General features: G+C 37.4%; 1 long non-coding RNA gene across 1 annotated transcript; it reads right to left on the bottom strand.

Moving 5' to 3' along the window:
* Positions 1–40: 40 nt before the first annotated feature.
* On the bottom strand, positions 41–8,032 carry LOC114251555 (uncharacterized). The gene is made up of 3 exons (XR_016323700.1): positions 7,086–8,032; positions 6,093–6,263; positions 41–1,468 (listed from the first exon to the last, which is right to left on the bottom strand). It is a non-coding gene; the product is annotated as an uncharacterized LOC114251555 (long non-coding RNA).
* Positions 8,033–19,406: the final 11,374 nt, after the last annotated feature.

Raw genomic sequence — 19,406 nt, 5'->3', positions numbered from 1 at the left:
TTTAACCAGCAAACACAAAATGATCAAATAAAACAAATTACAGTATAAAAATAGATTTATTATAACGTAAATAGACACAAATATCTCAAACGCCTCAAAGTACCTATTCTAGATTCGAGAAATAATATAAAAGAAAAATAATTAAAACATAGCTTACAAAATTCCATATATGGTATCTTTCCGTTATCGGAAAACTCCGGAATATGAATACATTGAAAACTTTACAAATTGGATAGATATAAACAAGAACGGGTAGGACATACAAAGAACAAATCTAACCTTTATTTCAAATTCTCCTTCTGCTTATAAATATATAACAGATTAATAGCAATTTCAGAAAACCACAAATTAACAGCGCTACTTCATAGTAATTACATAACTTAAACATGTTTTCTTAATCCGCTGTTTAATACCTTAATTACTTTAATGTCTAATTCTTATTTTAACCAGTAACATTGTCGTTATTGTTCCATTAACTTTAGTTTGTTTTACATGAGTTAAATCACGTGCTCATCAATTATCAATTAATTGATCTATAAAATAGCGTTTCAATGTAATGCAATTTGGGATTGGAACATTTGATTACGCGATTAGTCCTACGTGACAGTGCTTTAAGACTGAACTGCCGAAATAAATGAAAAGCAACGAATAATAATAAAATATATTTTTTTTAAATAAATAACCAGATAAACAAAAATGGACCAATTGCTACATGTATTCTACTTGCTTACTGTATTAGTAGCTTAAAGCAAAAACAAAAGATGCTCCCGGCATATTGAAAAATGTTTTGGAGGTCCTCCTAAAAGAGTTTAAATTACGATCCCCATTATTATTTATTTATTTTTAATAATAGGTATGGGTTTACAAGATTATGTCGATTACTAATTTTTTTCATTAAATAAGGTTACAGTTCAGGCTTTAAATAAGTAAATAAATAAATACCAACATAACAAATAAATCAAAAGAATTCATAATTAAAAAGCATGCTATATGCGACCTACAATTAGAAGAATTGTATTGACGAATTCAAAATATTATATATTTTCTACACAACTTCTTAGCTTGATAATTCAGAAACATATAGTACTGATCACTAAATGCTACACATGGACCTTTAGTCACACAATTAATGCGTTTATTTCATTTCAAACAATGTATTTGTATTATTACGTAGTCTTAGACCTAGATACCGGATTTAGTGCTTAGTGCAATAGTGATGACGTAACGCGAGACTAGTCGATTATTTGTTTCTTTCTAAAGATCGCTGTGTTTTATATGCATACCATTCAATTTTAAATTGCACACACTTCTTTAAGGTATAGTCGATAGTGCTTCGGCCGGTGGTAGACTTATGCCAGTCGCCTCCATGTTATGTGCTATACTAACTCCATCATTTTCATTTCGAACGTTGATTCGCCGTGGAGCCCTCCATCTTTTAGCTTCACCCATTTGCTTTGCAATAACTCGTCTGTAAAATTAAAATTTATATGAAAATATTGAATTCCAAGGAAAATCTAGATGCTGTAAAATTACTCATAATACAACATCGACTTATGGTTATAATATCTATAGGCCTACAACTGCTTGATATTTTGAATTGATAGATATTGCTTATATGCCAAAGGTTTTAAATGTAGTTATATATTTCCTAAAAAAATCATTAAATATGTGATAATTAATCTATGGACTAAGCTTCGTAAGTGTTTACTACTATACTCAATCGTTGATGCGACATATCAATTGCAGATAGATAACGCTAATAAATTAACAAAGAACCATAAAGGTGACTGCTTATTTCGTTGCTTCGATGATTCGATCAAAATGAAGCTTAATTAATCAAAACGCAACAACCTCAGCGCCATTTATTTCGATGATTTGTAAATTACGATTATTCTATACTAAGTAACTTTATCTTCTTAATCTGCAATTCCAAATATTTTTACGATAGCTATTCTCCGTACGCTTTATCTTTTCGTAGTACAATACTGTTTGGCAACGACAAAATCCCACTTAAGACCTACTTCCATTATCATTATTAGAGTTTTGTTAAAAACAATTCTTTCTAAAATTCCGATAACAATATGAGCGTGATTCAAGCGTAAACTTAGCCTATCCTGATTAATTTATTAACAATGAATGAAGGGAGAGCTTTGCTTAAAAATTCCATGTACCTTCGAAGGGCGTTATGGAGGATGCAGGTAGGAGGGGGTGTTACTGATTAAATAAAGCAGATTTTGTTGAATAAATGAAAAACGCGCGCCTGAATGTTGCGTGCGTGCAGTTTTGGCGCGTGCAATCGCTTCAGGTAGTCTTAACCGACTACATAGATTATACACTTAATATTTAAGTCCGACTATATATGTCTTATCTATGTGACTGACGCTGCCCCGCTAGAAGGGCGGGTCCGCGCGGAAGCACGAGAACGCTATGCACGAACCCAACCCGGCGATGACGTAGGTAACTTACTGACGCACGCGCAAGCAACCTTAAATGGTTTTATTATGAAACACAATATTATTCGTACAAGACTCAAACTAATTATAAAAATTACGACTTGTACCGCGAGGCGCGTCGTCTACAAATCTCCGCCCAGTGTCACTTCAGTGACATTACTATCCTATGGTAGTAGCGCCAAGCGAGTCACCGGTCTGGTGAATATTCCACTCCGCCTAGCCCCACGGTATGAAGATTTCCATGGTTAATGTTTTTAGGTTAGAATAGCACTATTTAGTAAAATAGGAATTAAATTTTCATTATGATCCATCGATCCATCCATTTTTGAGCCGGGGAGGGGTGGAGGCAAGGAGTTATCCCTGTACCATTCCAACCCGCAGAACTCCATGGTTAACGTTTTAGGTTAAAATAGACTATTTAGTCAAACTCGGAGGGAGCTTCCCTCTCCTCTCCATTTGAGTCTGCCTTATCTCCAGCGCTGCGGCAAGAGCAGTCCTTGCGCCCTTACGTGCGGAAGCACAATCACTCATACTCTGCTCCACAGCTTAGCTTGAGCAGCGGGCGAGGACTGCTCTCCCTCCGCGCCGCCGGTTTTTTATATACAATCTAGGGGAAGGGCAGACCAGAGCATATGGAAAGTGAGGTGGCTCTGATTCGATTTAGGATATATTTCGGATATTCATATAACGAAAATAGAACACGATTAATTTATTACTGTTATATTTAATTCTAGACTGACAAAAAGACGCTATAAAAAATGCGTAATTTCACGTTTCATTTCGACAGCGTCAAAAAACTGTCGTTATTTTTTCTGTAAAATAATTGACAGAATTGCATAATACAGCAACAATTACTATGCACATTAATGTAATATGTGATTATGTTAAAAATAATAAAATATATTTCATAAAGACATGTAGTAGGCAGCGGCTTGGCTCTGCTCCTGGCATTGCTGAAGTCCATGGGCGACTGTAACACTTACCATCAGGTGGGCCGTACGCTCATTAGGCAATAAAAAAAGAAAAAAAAGACATAAAATTGAATAAAATACACCTCTACCGTGATGACAACTTGTGAGTTTTGACCTAGCACCATCGGTCTTTGGTCCTTGCTCGCTTGAAACGCAAACATGTTTTTCAGTCCAAGACTCAAATGTACAATGAATTGGATAATTACATATTATTTCCCCTTCTTTCGATGGAAGTCCTTTTTCTTTCATCATTAACATGTGTGATTCGAATCTGTACCCCAAATAACATTTGTCTCCTTGCGTAAAAATATCTACTTTCTGGGTAGGCAATGTCATTTTGGCAATAAGTGTATCAATTGAATTTGTCAATACATCATATACTGTGTCTTATCTGTTTCTTTTGATTCAAATAATTTATTAACTCTGTTAGCATCAGTGAGAATTGGTTACATAAATGCAATGTCACGAATAATTGGCGTCATCTGAATACATTCCATGCAGCAATTCTGCTGTAATATCTTTAAATTTGGCGACATTTAAGTGCGTTTTCAGCTCCAACTATTGTGTGTTTTCAGCTCCAACTATTGTGTGTAAATGCATGCAACTGCGGACTCTATAAATAACCATATAGTTTGACAAAATTGTACAATTTAATGGATCATGATCGTCATTGATAAGTTTGTATAGTTCTATGTAGGCAGCTTGCCTCGACAAAAAACGGCTGAACCAGTCATATGTTTCTTTAACAATGAATTCGAGATTTCTGAATGAATATGTAAATCGTGCTAGTGGTGAGTTTCGTACCTCACCACTGACTGAAGTAACGAAGCTACTAGAAAAAATCACTATCCACTAAAATAAAATTGGTGCGGTAAAAGGTAAATCTAAATCAGCAGATCTAGTAGAATTCCACTGAGCTGGCAACACTATGCTAGACTCTAAAGCACGCGGTCCGCACGGGTGCGCGGGAACGCAATGCACGAACCCGACCCTAAAATGTCGAGCGAACGCCCTTGCTTACACACTGGCTCACAAGCAAGCAACCGTGAATGGTTTTATTAAGAAACACAATATTATTTGTACAAGAATCAACTAATTCTAATTTTAAAAACTACGAACACAAACGTACCTACTAAAATTTTAATACTTTACTATATAATATACTTTTAGAATCTTCTTTAAAATCTTTAATGTACACAGTTAACTGAATTAAAGGCAAGAAGAAATAATATGTTCAGGGTCCTAAAAATTGAAAATACAAAAGAAAATCGAATACATTGGCTTTTGAAAGTCGTAATTCAGACGATACCTAATTGGTTATCATTTAAGACTGCATACATAAAATGCGATACCACCTTTCCACGAATTACAGCCAATAATCACATTACGTCGGTAATCAGTACGTACCTAATATTTTCAAAAGATAAATCAGTTTCATGAAATTAAGTCTTAATGCCGCGCTTATAGCGCCCCTTTGTTAGCGGTACGAAATAGAAAGCGTGGCGATGCGTAGCGTAATGTTGGTTTTATTTCACCCGTAGCACCCATAATTATCATTTAACCCGGCTTCAACACGAACGTTTGTGCATTATATACCAATTCGTGTTAAAAGTTGCACACAAAAGAGCTAAGTTGTACCATTGTTTCCTGATACCATATAACAATATTTTCTCTAAAATACTACAAAATAAAACAATCAAATATGAAAATTACTGATCATCTTATTTTATATTCCTGAACTTAGTTAAATTTCAAAAGTAAGATAAACGATATATCTATATAAATTTAGTACATCTGACATATTACAAATAATAAACATGTGTTTAGAAAATTTTAATGATTCATAAACAATTAAGCAAAACATTATCAATCATAAGGTAGAGTTGATTAAAAACTAAGATAAAAACTAGCGCCATTGTTTTGTGATCGATTTTTAAAATACGTCACTGGCTAAATTAGAAAGAACAATCAATGATAAAAATATAATTGACATTAATGTAACGTATAATTAAAAAAAACAATCAATAATCACGTAAATAAAAATGCGGGCTAAAACTATTTCAACCGTTAAAACCGGGGTAACATTATGTTATTATGTTGTTCCTTCACTGTGGAAATCAATCGTGAACGTTGTTAAGTACGTATTTCATTGGATAAATTGATAGCTGCCTGTGGGATTCGAACACCGGCAGAGTTGCATCGCGACTCTGAAAACGGTACCTGGAACCTAATCCCATACATAAACCCACTGAGTTTCTCGCCGGATCTTCTCAGTGGGTCCCGATTCCCATCCGGTAGTAGATGAGTCCGCGAATCAGCTGCGTTGAGCTGTTACGTCTCCTCGGAGGTGCTGTGGCAGCTTATCCCACCCCTCGTTAGCAATCCCGTTAGCAAATCCCGCCCCTCCTGACTGAGCCTTTGCTCGCCCACCAGTTCTGATGAAACTGGAAAGGTCTTCGGGCCACCAGTAAACTTTCTCTCTAAAACTTGAACGGTAGGCAGCGGCTTGGCTCTGCCCCTGGCATTGCTGAAGTCCATGGGCGACGGTTAACCACTCACCATCAGGTGAGCTGTATGCTAGACTGCCGACCCCGATCCAAAAAAAAATCTTCGTGCTTTAATTAAATTTATCTACTATTTTAACAAATGTGTCAGTAATCAAACTTACTGTTGTCTGCAATCAATAAGTATTCCCAAGACGAAAAAACAAAACTATAGCGACGATCATAACAACGGTGAATCCAACAATAGCTGCTACCGTCAACGTCGGAACTTCTTCATGTTATCACGACCTCCTCGGAAATCGATAGCTTGGGATCCGCCGTATCAGCAGACAACTCTGAAATTAATTTCAAATTACTTCGTGAAAAAATTTCTGTTGCTTTTTTTTTTCTTTATTACTTAAGATGTTTAGATAAGCTCACCGGCTCACCTGGTTTTAAATGTTTATCGGAACTCATAGACTTGAACAACGTTAAAACCGCCACACATGAGTAAGTCTCGATTTTCTAGTACAACGGCTGCCCCACTTTTCAACCCGAAACGCATAATTGCTTCATGGCAAAAATAGGTGGGTTGGTGGTACCTACTCCTGAAGGTCACACACAAGACGCCCCACCACCAATACCAGGATTCCACGACAAACTTTTTCAAACCTAAGTAATGAGATTTGTACTATGCAATATTTCCAGTAATATATTTTGTAATGATAAGGGTGAATCTTTATTATTTCGATGATAGTAATAATAATGATGTGTTAACGCACACTTAAACAAGTGTATAGATTTATAATGCCTACATAGGTATTGAATATTTTTCCTCAAGCTCGCGTATGGAAGAACGTGGCCAACTTTCCCGATTGCAAAAATGATATACCTACATGTACCTAGTCCAGCCATAAGTTCTGTTACAAATGAAAATGCATTTTTTAAATGATATAATGTAATATTATTAAAACTTATACCCACTTATTTATTAGTCTCAACAAAAAAAAAACTATTCGAAATTGTCACCTTTGGCTTTTATACAGGCCTGTTTGGCCATGAATCTATGGATTTACGCACTGTTTCCAAGAGAAATTTCGCCACTGCTTGCTCCAGAGATTTTCAAGAGACTCAATGTCGCCTTGTCGTTTAGAGCAGGCCATGTCCTCTGAAATGACCTTAACTTGAAGTCTAAAGGGTTGAGGTCTGAGCTTAATGAGGGCCAGTCTTCAGTTTTTATAAAGTCCGGAAGTTGGTTTCCTTCAGGCTTGGGTAGTTCGTGCCTTGTGACCAGGTGCAGAGTCCTGCTGGAAAGTCCACGGTATATTTTAAATAGTGTATTGCTGAGAGGTTTCACAACATGATCCAAGACTGTATCTTTATACGCTTTTGCTGAAGTTTTCACTCCTTTTTCACAAAAATATAGTTTTGTGACTCCTTGATAATACACGCTCCACCAAACCATCACTAACGCAGGATGATGACCACGTTGTACCTTTCCGGCCACTTGAGCAACTTCTTTAGAACTGTGAGCGTACACTTTACCATTTTGCTTATTGTAGTTTTCTTCAATAAGGAATTTTTTTTCATCGGTAAAGAGGATATTTGTGTGCCGTTCACCTGCGTATCGCGACAGAAGGCGTTTTTATCAATCCACTCTCTTTAATTGTAAAGATTGATTTAGGGCATGTTCTGTATATCGACGACAAGCAGCGAGCTTCAAGTCTTGTTTTTTAATATGCGACAGAGTCCTAGCGGGAATCTTCATTTCTCGCGATAAGATTTTTTGCTTCCTAATGTGGTTTCGACGAATTCTGGTTTTAGCATCATTAACAGCCTTTGTAATTCTAAAAGCACGCAGCCGCCCTAATATTTACTGGTCTTGGACAGACGAAGTATTGTTGTATATGTTGATAGTACGATATACGAACATACAGCTGATACCAAGCTTTTGAAGTGTCTGGAATATGACCGACGGCTCCATACCCACTTCATGTAAAGCGATCACCGCAATCCTATTTTCTTTAACACCCCATTCCATATTGTCATTTGATTGAACACGAAAAATATGTGCAATGGCACAAAAGAAAGAAGTTTTTAAACGTTAATACGTGTTCCAAATTCAAAATAACTAAAAAGTCAAAATAACAAAAAATTTAAAACAACTAAGAAAAGTTAAGTAAAGTTACCTATGTAATAAATAGTATTTATGGCCAGACTGGTTATATGTATGTATATATGTAGATGTTGGAACGAATATCAAAATCCGGATGTAATTAAATTGTAAAAATAAAAAGAGACTGATCTTAACCTGAATTGTTAATTTGATAAAACAAGACTAGAATTATGAATAAGTCTAATTTTGCAATACTATCACTTTAAAATAAATAATAATTTAGTCCACGACGACTTCAGAATAATCTTCTTTACTTACATAGTTGTACACGCCGCAGTCTACGTTTTATTATTATATATATATTATTACGTATATTCATGATAACATTGAAAACGTTCAATTAAATACAAAATTCCAAGAATGGTCCTCAACGGCACTGGATTAAGCTATCACTAATAGATTTACTTAGTCATACTGATTTATACACGCTGAGGGGAATCCTTTCTTATTTATCGTATTCGAAAAACAGAATTATGATAAAGTGTTTTTGTTTGCAATCTTAAAGATAATAAAATATATAAATCATTCTAATCATCTTTTGAAAAAATTCGATCATATTTTTTTCTAACCATAGCTGCTTGGAGGGAATCACGTACTCTGAAAAAAAAAGAAAATCATTGAAAAAAAAAGATTCATCAAATTAAATATTAATTCCTAAAGATTTGTGATTCAAAAAGCAAATAAACTATCTAAGCTCTCATTTATCTCCAATCTGCGGCGTTTTTTCCAGTAGAGGATATTATGGTTAGCGTGATTACTGAAGCTAGTAAGCAGTTTGAAGTATCAGTTGCATTTAAATTACGAATTAATTAAAACTAAAACGCTTGAGCAACTGGTCTTGATCAACAACCCACAATTATTCCTCTACATTTCGCCCTTACCCCACATTATGTGGGTTCAGGCAATAGGTCCTCCTAACGTGCTCCCTAGGAAATTGTATTGAATTATAACATGAACTAATATTTTTTTTAAATTAAGAAGTCCGCGCCCAATTAAACTTAATTTCAATACATGATATTAAAATATAATTGTTGTAAGCATATGTGTCAAACTCTCAATAGTATTAGATTTAAACAATACGTCCTACCACTACTAGTAAATTTCAGTTGGTGATCTCAGTACACTGGTTAATATAATACTCAGAGCATATTGTTACCTAAGGTAAAAGCTCCTAATACGGCGGTAGTCAAAATCGCTTCCTATTACGGTGGTATTTCTATTTTCGAGATTTATTCTTGTTTTATTGAAGTATTCTCTGGTGCCCCATTAGTCGCCTTCTACAATACCCACGATCGCCGCTCCTATTTAATTTATCTATAAATGACATTCCCCGGTCGCCGCCGACCTAGTTAGCCTTACTCGGCGACGACACGACGTTTACTACTCGAGTAAAAACAAGTCCTTAAATCGCGAGGAAACTCCAGAGCACAGCGTTAACCCTGGGACAGGGGTTCCGAAAATTGCACATAGACATCAATCAACCCAGCGAAAAGCACAGCAGTGTTATTTCAAAGGGGAAACTCACCGCTTATTTCCTCCCGCATTAGGAGGAGCAATCTCACACCCCCGATTACCCTCTTCAGCCAACCCATACCCTGGGCCAGGAAGGTCACCTGGATGTCACCCTGGATGCATCCATGACATTCCGCCCCTATAAAATATCCGTCCGCGACCGTGCCGATTTCTTCTAGATGATCTGTAAGCGGAGTAAAATGTCCCTTCGGAACAAGGTGACACTTTACAAACTTGCATATGGCTCGTCATGACTTACGCGAGTGTGATGTTCGCTCACGCGGCCCCCACACACATAGACACCCTCCAATCCCTACAATCCCGCTTTTGCAGACTAGCCGTCGGAACTCCGTGGTTCGTGAGGAACGTCGACCTACACGACGACCTGGGCCTCGAATCAATCCGGGAACAAATGAAGTCAGCGTCGGAACGATACTTCGATAAGGTTATGCGTCATGATAATCGCTTTATCGTTGCCGCCGCTGACTGCTTCCCGAATCTTGATCACGCAAGTGCCAGTCACCGTCGACGGTCTAGACACGTCCTTACAGATCCATCAGATCCAATAACCCTTGCACTAGACACTTTAGCTCTAACACTAGAACTACCCAAGCCTGAATGAAACCGTTCCGGACTTTATAAGAACAGAGGACTTGCCCTCATCTAGCCCAGACCTCAACCCTTTAGACTTCAAGTTAAGGTCAGTTTCAGAGGACATGGCCTGCTCTAAACGACAAGGCGACATTGAGTCTAAAAAATCTTTGGAGCTAGCAGTGGCGAAATTTTCCTTGGAAACAGTGCGTAAGTTCTTAGATTAGTGGCCTAACAGCTTAAAAGCCTGTATAAAAATCAAAGGTGGCAATTTCGGATAGAATTTTTTTCATTTTTAGCAGAGACTTTAATAAATATATAGGTATAAGTTTTAATAATATTTCATTACTACATTATTGAAAAAAAGCATTTTCATTTGTAACAGAACTTATGGCTGAACTAGGTAGATGATGTTTATGCACAGGCTCATTCATACAAATATTAGTAAATGATTGTACTGTTGCATTTAAAAAACTATTTCTGTTAAGGGAAAACTGCTAGAAGGTCCATTACGCTTTTTTATTAAAAAAATCATTGACATCCGTTTCGATTTCAAGTATGTAGTCAATAAATACGTGACCGATTAGCGCATCCCTATTGTAGGTGTTTCATGTTAATCGATGTGCACGATAATTATTATTAATTAGCTGTTATCAATCGATAACATTAATTTTATCATAAACCTTCAGACGTCAAGCTATTAAAGACGCATTTCCGCTCTGAATCGTCACTTTACATAAATTTCAACAGTTACTAAACAAACGTATTCCTCAATTTTAAGATGCTTTTATTCGAAAAAATTGGTGTGATACTTTATTCAATAATTAATATTAGGACTTTGACGTTTTCAAACTCTCAATCGCGGTAAAAAAATATACAAAAAAGAATGTGCATATAATATTATAGATTTTATCAGTCTCTGTGTACAGAAAAACATTTCTGGGAACCGTATTCATTTCCGTGACGTAAAACAATTAAAGATTGCCGATACAGGAGCCCCGAATTATTATTGGTAATGGGTAGCTGCGATTGCTAATCATTTCATATCTGATTTAGATGTTCAATGATTATTAATTATACATTGCTATCTGCCGCAATGAGCTTTTTACAATTATCCTACGAAGAATCTGCCAGTTTTAGTCTGAACGATTTTGCATCTCTGCATTAGCGATTTACATACTCTTTCTAAAAGACGCGTTTTCTACCATGCACAGAGTGTGAATGTTTAAAGTCACAAATAGTCCAGTGGTTTTTTTTTTTCAGACAGTAGTCTGACTTTTCTCCGTCACTGGTGGCGAGCTCACTGGGCTCAGCCCGAGAGACGCTATGACGCTGCCAAGCATCGCAGCCACCTAATAATCGGCAGCGAAATGTTGATTTGTACAAGAAAGACAAGACTCTTCGCATGCAGTGCCCCGATCCATTAACGGTGCCTTTAGGTACCGAATTAACCCACAGACCACAGCCCATAGAGTTTATCGCCGGATCTTCTCACTGGGTCGCGTTCCCGATCTGGTGGTAGATTCTGCGAAGCACTGCTCTTGCTAGGGTCAGTGTTAGCATCACTCCGGTTTGAGCCCCGTGAGCTCACCTACTAACTAAGGTTACGCTGAAATAACCTCTCAAGGCTATCAGCTTAGTAGGAAAAAAAAAGCAAGCCTGTGCTCCGCCGTGTCCAAGTCACATCTGCAGTAATGGTACTCTGCTGTTGGCTCAGCTCCGATCCAGCTTCCCAAGCATCCATGCCGATCAGTCAGTCGGTACCTGGACCAGACCGATGAAGAGCCTTCCTGGGTCTAATCTAATATTGCGTGCTCGATTAATCAAACTACGAACATAACTACGTAACGTACGAACGTAACTAGACATCCCCTGCCCTCGTCAGTTTCGTCACCATTTTAATAGTAGATATATTTTAGTGCAAAAACACCGAAACAAATGAATCAAATAGATGATTAGAAAAAAATGAGGATTAAGATTATGGTCATATTTATTTAAGTAGCTGTGATAAAAAAAAACAATCTGAAAAAGCAGATGTTTGCCAATTCAATTTTGCTGATAAAATGAAATAAAAATATCGCGAAATATCTGTTTATTACTACTGTTAATGAGATTTAAATGTTTTTTCAACCAAACGTCTATCTTAACACATAAATAAAGATTAAGAATGTTGAATCAATTTATTATTGTGCAACAGTAAATAATCTTGTTACCTTGACTATATTTATGTCGCTTTTAAGCAGGTTAGAGCACGTACAAAATTTTTATCGAAGGTAATTTAATTTTAATTTTTGTCTACTACTATACAAAGGTGTATCCAATTGTATACAATAGCTAAAAGTGCGATGACCAACCTCGAGAAGATCTAGAAAAGCTGCAACATTCGCTATAAAACCAAAATGCATAATAATTTGCAGTTGTCTTTTCCATATTTCCTCTACAGAGCAGAAACGTGGTGCATGGAAAACCGCGATATCAACAAGATCGATGGCTTTGAAATGCGGGTGTCGCGGGAGATGCTTCGTACACCATAGACTGCCCTAAGAACTAAAGAGTCCATTTTAATAGAGCTAAAAGGCTCTAAGATAATTAGACAAAAGAAGACTTATAGTTAATTTTTCCCATTTCGTTTCCAGATCACACCATATTTGTTATCAAACGAATACTTCTTTCTTGTTCGTATTGTCTGTACTCCAGAGGTCCCACAGCTTACAATTCAATCCATATGGTTTTATTTAACTCTTCAGGTTACCCTTGTATTTCTGCAACCCATCGAATCATTTACGCTTGCCGTTTTCGAGTTTTGAGTAAAGGATACTTGGTCACACCCCTCTTTGGGGGATGAGGATTAGGTTTTGTGTCCACACCGTCAGACCTATCATTGCTGGTGACGCATTGAACCTCCTCAGGAGATCTGTATTTGTGACGAAAGTTAAACATTTATCAAAAGGATAGCCGGTTCATGTCTTCGACCAGATCAAGCCCACGCAAGCAACTCAAAGATGACTCGAAGATTCTCCTAATCTTGTAAATTCTGCAACGCACACATTAACATTCACTATTTTGTTCTTGTTATAAAAGACAGCAAAAATCAAATGACAGTATACAATTTGCCTTTGACTCAAAACTAAACCAACGTAATTATATCTTGTATACAAAACAATATGCAACGAATTATGAATCAAGCAACATTAAATTTTCACGTTTAATTATACTCGCTTACTTTAAACTATCTAATTCTAAAAATATATTACAACCCAAAATAAACAAAAAAACGTACAATATTTTTTTTACATTCTTACAATACTAAACTAAACAATACTAAATTCTTACATTGAATTTCCACGATTGAATAAAATTTGAGCGCTGTGTTTACAAAATCTGATTTGATACATACTGTTTCATTCCTTGACGAAACAATTTGCAAAGCTATTCAAAACATATTTATCACGGCCTCCAAAGAGCTAACTAAACTTGTATAGTAATAGTATGATATTATATGGTATATTATTATATGGTATGATAAGTATATTCTTTACTAGATCATGATAATTTTTTTTTTTTTTTTTATTGCTTAGATGAGTGGACGAGCTCACAGCCCACCTGGTGTTAAGTGGTTACTGGAGCCCATAGACATCTACAACGTAAATGCGCCACCCACCTTGAGATATAAGTTCTAAGGTCTCAATTATAGTTACAACGGCTGCCCCACCCTTCAAACCGAAACGCATTACTGCTTCACGGCAGAAATAGGCAGGGTGGTGGTACCTACCCGTGCGGACTCACAAGAGGTCCTACCACCAGTAATTACGCAAATTATAATTTTGCGGGTTTCATTTCTATTACACGATGTTATTCCTTCACCGTGGAAATCAATCGTGAACATTTGTTGAGTACGTATTTCATTACAAAAATTGGTACCCGCCAGCGGGATTCGAACACCGATGCATCGCTAAACACGAATGTACCGGACGTCTTATCCGTTAGGCCACGACGACTTCTATATTGGGCTTATTAGTTTTTACGAGTTAACGGTGTTCGCATTCTTTACTCATCCTACACCAAGCAATAAAATTAATGAATTTTAAGTTCAAGTGTTGAAATTAAGTCAATATCAACATGTTAATAATATAGCTCAACAACACTCGGACCGTCGGTCTGCCGAGCAAATATCACCCGCTCGGTGGAAGATCTTTTCTTCCGTCATTAAACATTCCAAACTGGTGACCTGCGACGGAACAATTGCAGCCTTCACACTTCATCATCAGCGCATTAAGAACTTCGACTACCACAATTCCCGCATTCTCGCAGATAAAAGCAAGTCATTGACAGTCGTCCCACAGCAAGCGAGCATCGCAGCCTCAACAGGACCATTGCAGCCGACTCACCGCGCTTCCTGGTCCTACGGCATGCACCTACACTGCCTCATCACGCCACTACAGTCCATCGCAGCTCACGACCGGATCATCAACGTTTGGGACCTCACACATCTCCGGCGTGGCAGCTCTGCATCCCATGGATTACTCACGATACACGTGCAGCATTCAAGCTCAGTCTCGACTTACTGCAGACTTCGAGCAGCACTGGGGACACTCACGCAGCATTTAAGCTCAGCCTCGACTCACCGGAGGTTTCGAGCAGCACTGGCACGCACTTGCAAGCTAATCTCAGCACAGACAACAATAATTAAATGACACGACCTCCGGTCTCGGAGGGGAGTGATGTGGCGGTAGCCATCATACAACGCAAGATATATGACAGATGCCTTAATCTCGATTACGACATTTTCAAGATAAGCCTGCATATATACAAGTTCCGAACAACAACATTTGGACCGTCGGTCTACCGAGCAATATCACCTGCTCGGTGGAAGATCTTCCCTTTCGTCGTTTAGCATTCCAAAATAGCAATGTAGCAGTAAATAAAATTAGCCAAAAGAACATGCCTACCATAAAAGTTATGTTAGTTTTCATATCCAGCTACGGAAACAAAACTGATTGTGGCATGAAATGACTTCCGTGCGCTTACGTATGAATCATTCAAAAAGGAATGCTATTTAATGTAATACGTCAAATCTTATTTGAAAAACGTTATACGTATATAATTTTTCACAAAAACAAAGAATATAAGATTATTTGAAATGTGCTGTATTTTAGAATCATACTAGGCACTGCTGTTTCTTTATGCTTTAATATTTATGTTTTATATGACAAAGTAAATTTAAACATCTTTCGAAAGGTTGTCTAATCGCCAAGATAAAATAAGCCGTCGAACAATTCAATTTAGACTTGGAGCTCAACATACCAGGTGGTGGCCTCATTCACGAAATAATAACTATAGACTCTGAATTTCGTTACCACTCATTAGCAAGCAGACCGTGAGCTCATCTGCCCGTTTAGAGTAATTGAAAAAAAATCCATCGGGCTTCCTTTCCTCTTTTTCTTCCTTATACACGTATTATGGCTCAATTTAGACTTTTAACTAAGTTAGACTAAGTTCATTGAGAAATCTGAATGAAAAAATTATACTCCTCAACTAAGATTACTTCATTCTTTTAAAAGTGATTATTTTCAAACCCTACTTTCAAACTGGCGATTTTCTGTTCCACCTCTATTGATTAAGTAATTAGTACGGTTTTCAATTCAAATTTGTATTATGTGTAGCATTTTATTTCATCCAGGAAATAAAATAAATCTGAATAGGTATTTAAAATATTATTATATATTTATCAATTTATGATCTTCAAAAGAACATAACTTTTGATATATATCTTTGTGCGATATTAATTAATGACTAGATTAGGTACTGCAGGGGCGTCTACAAACAATAATCAGATTTATTAACACTAAAGTAAAATCAAATTCAATTCATAAAATATCTAGCCAAATATATTCAGATAAAAAACAACAAGCGATGTATGTACCTGATATCTGAAAATAAATATTTTTAGATTGTACATAATTTTTTTAGGAAAATTATCCGTACCCGTGTATTGATTAGTAATAATGATGTAGATATAGGCTGTATAGCTACTATATCTATATTAGTTTTATTCATTTTTTTTACATAAAAACTTCTAAATACACAGATAGCTTACAGAGTTATATCGCCACATAAGCAAGCAGCCCATTTTGGGAGTAAACTACAAAATTTATATTAGATAATTCAAACCACTTATTAGAAAAATAATTTGATTCGAATAAGGATGGAGTATGTTTTAAAACTCAATATCAGTACATTTCTATGCCATCTCAAGGGAAAGGCATTCATACTATTTAATCCATTGCTCTTTACTTAAATGCCTAACCTTGCTTATGTGTTTTTTAATACTTAAACTGGTTAGCGGAGCCCATAGACATCAAAAACCTAAAGGCCACCACCTACCATGAGACATGAGTTTAAAACCTCAGTTACCCTTCAAACCGGAACTTACTGCTTAGCGGCAGAAACAAGAAGGATGGTGATATGTACCTGTGCAGGCCAATAAAGCACGCTGCCACCAGTCAACCATTCGAAGTTTCCGAGAAAGCGATTTAAATAGCAGCAATTGAAATATGGCGAGCCGTCTTTATTACATGAAAACTATGTCGAAGCTCGTATTTGAAAATGAAGCGCTTTCTATGCGCAAACTTAAATCAAAAAACGAAGTGCTTACATTCTGCGCGTGTATGTGTGTTTGTGTGTGTATGAAGATCGTCCGACCTCGTTTCATTAAAAATGTCATAGATTGGATTGCGAATATTATTCTGTAATTTAGAAAGTGAGTACGATGACATAAATTTCAAATTAAATCATTTTATGAAATTCTTTGATGATCTCTTGCAATAGAAAAGGTTATTGCATAAAACATTTTCGCATGAACAGCTTCATTCTTCCAATTTGATCATGTAGACCGGACCAAAGAGAGCATCGCGCGGATCAGATGTCTCTCCGACACCCTACCCGCACAGAACACTTTTCCTACAGTCGTCGGCACTATCGGCTCGAGGGTAGAGCCTCTCGGTCGGTGGACTATTCAAAGCCAATTAGACGGCCCCACAAACGCATACCCCCTGAATACTCTGTAGGGTCAGAACCAGCGTAAGTCGAGGAGTGCGATCATCCGTCGAATAAACAGCAGCACGTAAGTTGACAAGGTTTTAGTGTAGTGGAGGTAAGGTAGCGCATAGTGCACATTGCAACAAAAAAATGGTCACTTTTATTGCCCGCATTATTTATTTTTAAGCGTGTCTGTTTAGAAGAAAGTTAAAGAAAAAATTGTATTTGGTCCTGGCACTGCAAACAAATTTAAAACAATGGCACTCGTAACAAAAACTAAATTTAAAACAAAAATAACAACTCGTAGCAAAAACTCAATATAAACAAAGGGTACCTACAATTTTAGTACACGCAAGTGTAATCGGGAGCGAACGGAACGTAGACGCGGTGCGGGAGGCAAGGGTCGACTGACGCACCAATCGCGCGCTCAGAACGGTGCTATAGTCCCCGGCACGTAGCTTGGCAAGAGTCGCTAGATGCGCAGAAGTCGTTTTTTAGGTCTCTTTGGTTGTCAAGCGGGACGCGGGGAAAGACGTAGCACCGTACCGAGCAATAAAAGTGACCATTTTTTTGTTGCAATGTACACTATGCGCGACATTACCCCCACTATACCAAAACCTTGCCAACTTACGTGCCGTTTACTATACCTACGTCTGTCCCCGCGTCCTGTTTGACAACCAAAGGGACCTAAAAAACGACTTGTGCGTATCTAACGACTCTTGCCAAGTTACGCGCCGGGGACTATACATTTCCTCTTTGTACACAAGACGTGTGTAGACCAGCGTACACTTCGTTTTCTTAGGTCTACCTAAGCGGAAGGAAACTTAGGGAGACCACATTCAGGCGAGATCTTGATCCCGGCTTTCTGCTTGACGACGACGTGCTGAGAGAGAGCGCTTTACTCTCTCTTTCGCAAGTTGCAACGTGCTTATATAAGATCGAGTAGTTGCAAATCGAGCATATAGCGTCACGAGTCGGTTTTGCGACAAAGACACAGCGCCGCCCAACCGATGCTGATAAAACCGCGAACGTGTGCTTCGACATGTCCAAAATGGTCTCTATCCAAAATATATGGCCTCCTCAGTCACTATTAACACAGTCCCCGAGGAACGGGCAAGTCAACCGGCGCTCCACGGGCCAGTTGAAGGATTAGCCAACCGCCTGGACCATTCTCCTAGAACGGACCACCAAGATTGGACCTTCCACGCAGTGATTAAAATCGGAACGCCACCATTAATCAGCAGCAAAGGTCTCTACCGCAAATATCCAGGATTGCATTGTGGGGGGCACATGCATGCTACTTCAAAGGAGAATATGAAACCTTTTGACAAATGATTGTTAATTAAGAAAGTCGTAATGGAAACCTTATCTATAAATATTGTTTGTAGCTAAAACCTTTGCCTGTTATCATTATAATTATAAATAATAATCGCAATATCAATTTTGATAAAAATACCGGTCTGTTTGTTCTATCATGTAAAATCATTTCTGCAATGTGTATGTACATATATATATCAGTATGTATGAACAGCACGTTTTATGAAGCATTGTTAAAACTAGTAGATATGTACGTGCTCAATATCATTTGGTTTAAAATAGCCATTATAAACTTAAAGTATGACACTGATAAAATAATAAAATATTAAGAATTTGGTCCACGTTTTGACACAGATAAAATATTATGATTGTAGGACATCATGTGAGTCCGAACGGATAGGTACCACCACCCCACCTATTTCTGCCGTGAAAAATGATTACAGATAGATGTAAATACAATATAGACAGTTTGGGGGTAGGGTCAAGTATTCCCTACATCCTGAAAAAGCTTTGTAAGTTCTGGACGGGCGAATAGTGCTGGATCGCCCAAATAACTCCGCCGATCCATACTCTCTCAGTCGGCGGGTTTTCCTACGTGAAATTAAAAGTCCTGCAGTTTGCAGTCGGCATTACCCACGTCTTCAAAGAAAAATCATTGTATCGGAACTCAGAACTCATCCCTTTATACATTTTAAACCAAGAACGACTGCATCGCAGAAAAAAGAGACTAATCATATACATAACTAAACTACTACATTATTTGGAATTATTCAGAATACAACTCGTAGTAAGTAAGTGCCATTCAAGTAGCAAAAAATAGAAATGTCTATCTCAATTCTCGATTATGCGCTTATGAGAAACGTCA

The sequence above is a fragment of the Bombyx mandarina genome, chromosome 10, assembly GCF_030267445.1.
Source record: "Bombyx mandarina strain Sakado chromosome 10, ASM3026744v2".
In the NCBI taxonomy this organism is placed as follows: Eukaryota; Metazoa; Arthropoda; class Insecta; order Lepidoptera; family Bombycidae; genus Bombyx; species Bombyx mandarina.
This window is presented reverse-complemented; position numbering and strand designations above follow the sequence as displayed.